The sequence below is a fragment of the Neophocaena asiaeorientalis genome, unplaced genomic scaffold (genome assembly GCF_003031525.2).
Source record: "Neophocaena asiaeorientalis asiaeorientalis breed wild unplaced genomic scaffold, Neophocaena_asiaeorientalis_V1.1 scaffold184, whole genome shotgun sequence".
NCBI classification, from domain to species: domain Eukaryota; kingdom Metazoa; phylum Chordata; class Mammalia; order Artiodactyla; family Phocoenidae; genus Neophocaena; species Neophocaena asiaeorientalis.
Window position 1 is genome coordinate 1,002,459 of NW_020185325.1, and position 3,722 is coordinate 1,006,180.

General features: G+C 37.2%; 1 non-coding gene across 1 annotated transcript; it reads left to right on the top strand.

Annotated features, from left to right (window-relative positions):
• Positions 1-1,417: 1,417 nt before the first annotated feature.
• On the top strand, positions 1,418-1,524 carry LOC112392607 (U6 spliceosomal RNA). Its single transcript, XR_003001725.1, has one exon. It is a non-coding gene; the product is annotated as a U6 spliceosomal RNA (small nuclear RNA).
• The last annotated feature ends 2,198 nt before the right edge of the window (positions 1,525-3,722 follow it).

A 3,722-nucleotide genomic window follows, 5' to 3' on the forward strand; every position in this document is an offset into this window, starting at 1 on the left:
AGAAAAACTCATTTACTTATGTAAAGAACTTTTAGTCATCAAAATGCCAAACTTTGAAATGACAGTATTTTCATTCGCTCTGTGAAACCCTGATTCTACAGAATCATGCTTCTTCTGCATGCAGGATTGACGTGTGTCTCCCAAACACGGAAGACACACAACCTCAACCTGCCCTTTTAAAATAAATAGCAGTTTTCATACTTGTCTCTTCCTAAGAATATCTCTTAGTCTCTGAACCTCTATGTGTTTGCTCGTTGTGTCAGGGCAAACCTCAGACTCAAAGACAAAAGTGAACAGGTGAACATGTTGGAACTGGAGGCCTTTCTTTGCTGTCAACTATTTCACTCGGAGGAAAGATCACCAAAGGGGGCTAAATGGTTGAAGACAAGTATTCAGATGAAGTCAGTATTACATTCAGGCCGCTCTATTCTTTTTTTAAAGAACCTGAGCTATTTTTCACTACGTTATCATAAATGTAGGCAGGTAGAAACCTGCAGACTCAAACTGTGAGGGAAGTAAAAGTGACAGAAGTATTTGTTAGATACTTAAGTAGCTTGGCCCATCTTCCTCTAGTGTATATCCACCAGACAAGCAGTTATGATTGCTTTACAGATATCAAATTCTGCAGGAAACGGACTCATTCCGATTGAAAAGCCTAGCATGATGGGGCCCAAAATAACCATGGCCAGATGCCAAGTGAAATTTCCCCTAAACATGACTGTCTTGCCCATTTCCACAATCCCAGACAAGGGTTGCTTCAAATCGATTCACCACCCACCCCATCCCTCTACTGGTTAGAGCAAAAGTCCTTGACTTACCTTCCCAGTCCCCTAAATTGTCCCTTCTAGCCTACATTTCTCATCTGGCTGTAAGTTTGTGGCCAGTATTTAGTGGCTGACCTGTGGACGGACTTAGCAAAGCTCAGATCTGCTCATCTTGCAGTTTTAAAGATATTTTGATTCCCAGAATGATTAGCTTCTTTTCATACATAGAAATGTCCTCAATTACTAGGCTTGTCACACAAGAGGGAGGAGAAAAGAGAGGAGGTAAAGGGAAAATAAAGGGGTCCCTGGAAGATGTCTGCTGTGAGCCAGCACTGGTTCTGCCTATGAACCCTTCACCCTCCTCCTTCAATAGGGTTTGGAAATTGGTACAAGTCTTTCCATTCTATTATTTACCTTGTGATTCAGATTATTTTTTTTAAAAAAGGATCAGTTTACCTATAACATATTGTGACCAAAAATAAAACTAAAATCAAGAGAAGTTTGCTAGTTGACTTATACTTTATAGGGTGATGAGAATATACTATGCCTTATGCCAAGTGAGTATCAGTGTATCAACCATCTTCATTAATTAAAACTGCATGTACTGATGGCCCATTCTGTGCCAGGCACTGAGTTGAAATAAAGGTCCCACTGTGCTCGCTTTGGCAGCACATATACTAAAATTGGAAGGAAACAAAGACGATTAGCACGGCCGTTGTGCAAGAATGGCATACAAATTTGTGAAGCATTCCATATTAAAAAAAAAAAAGCGGTCCCACTGATCATTACATACATATCACCCAAACTTAAAAAAAAAAAATACAGTTAATGTTAATTTCTACATGCCACTTGAGTTTATTTATTTTAATTTTTAAAAAAGTTTTTCGGATTAAAGACCTAAATGTAAGGCCAGAAACTATCAAATTTCTTGCCCTTTATTATCACTAAAGAATATTTTCAGTGTTTTCAAAATCTTCTATGGTGGTTCATATGTCATCAGACTGTGGTTGGTACACGCTGGGATGGAACTGCCATCCAGGGGCTTAGAGTCTGGTTGGCGAGAGAGATTAATCAAAATATGATGATCTAACGCAGTAACCATGTCTGTGATCCTAAGTTGAGATTTCACCTAATAAGTAATAACAATAATTATTTCTTCATTTTTTTCCTGGGTACTAATGGTCAACTTTAGAGAGATGCTATATTAGTACAATAACACAAAACACTCAAAATATCTCCATTAGATTTTAATTTTTTTCTTTTAATTACTATAAATAGACTTTGACTTATAGTAATTGATTTATAGTAATTTAATTACTATAAATTACTACTATATAGTAGAATATAGGTTCAGCTTTCTTCATTTCCCAATACTTTAAATTATAATACATCTAATGAATGAAAACAGGTGGTTCTCCCTGGCTCTGTGATTGAGTTTTCTGGGCCCAGGAATAGAAACAGGCTACCCTGTGCAGACAGCTGAGAGCACCACAGCAAGTGAAGCTGAGAAGAGGAATTGAGGAGATAATTAGGCCTATGAGAGTGAACCAAGTAGTGTCAAGTAAATAATTTAATTCTAGCCTTTTTTCATTAATATTAAAAAATTAGACGAAAGGGGAGTTTTGGCTGTCTCCTTCTAGTACCCATAAATTGCATGTGTAGCATTAAAAATGTCTATTGCTGGTCTAGGCTTTTAAAAAGTAGCTCAGGGATTAGATTAGCCATAGGAGGTCTGAGACTAATACCTAGGATTCTGACTCCTAAGGCAATGTTTTTTCACTACCATATACAATAGCCTGCTCGTCAGCAAGAGATACCTTGCTGAAAGGGACTTTCTTATAGGACATAAAGGCGAATAATGATCTGTTCTGGAATGCCCAGCAGAATCCTTTAGCTTTAGTCTTCAAGATTCAAGTGTGAGCAGCTGTCAAAAAGAGCGAGTTCTCAGCAGAAACAAGGGCATGGGCACAGGGCGAGGCAGTAGTGGGAGGGGTAAGGATTGTCTCTTTCTTCTCCCCTGTCCTGCCCCAGGCCAAAATGTTCCCTTGACTCTCATTTCAGAATCAGAAGTCAGAGGCAGCACTTGTAGAATGGCTGGATATTCACAAAAGTACTGCTCTTCCTTTCAGTACCCATCCAATCTGAAAACCAGAATGATTGTAATCTTTGATCTCTGGATTCAGCCACAGGGTTTAGAAACAGCTGTACATGAAGAGAGACGCTAAGCTGATCAATTATTTTTCTAAGTCATTTTCTAACAGTCATATGAGAAATCTCATGACAAAACCTGACACAATTTAAACACAACTTTAAAAATTGCTTTCAGATATTATTATAAAAACACAACAGTAATTAGTTGATAAAACTAACAATGTAATAGGGAGGTCAGAAATTGAGTTTTTACAATTAATAATACAAATCACAGAAAACACACCATTCAAAGAAGGTAAGTGCTATTTAACACATTTTTCTCCTTTTCTGGAAATGAAGGATGACAGTCTCAGAACTTCAAGAAGTAGAGGTATTTCTGTAAAAAACAATCAATTAGATGGGTCAAATTAAGCTATCAATCATTTACATCTAGGTATTCCCATTAACATTTACAATCTGATCAAAGTTTTGGCTCTCCAGCTGGTCCCCATAAATTATATTCACAACACCCCAAATTTGTAAAGTGTTCAGTCTCAATTAAAAATAATTTGAAATTAAATTGGCAAGGGTGTGGTGGGTGAGGATTGAAATGCAAAGCAGTGCAGGCCAGAGGGTACAGTTAAATTTGAACCAAAGCCACAGCATCTTGTTATAAATATGCTTAAAATGTAAAGTCTTTGTCTTTGCCAAATGATGTGGGAAACTGAGAAAATTCTGTGGGGATAATTAAAAGAAAGTAAAGAGAAATCCAAAGTTACCTTTGATTTGAGGTATTCAGAAAATGCAAGACCAAAAAGATTTTTGATT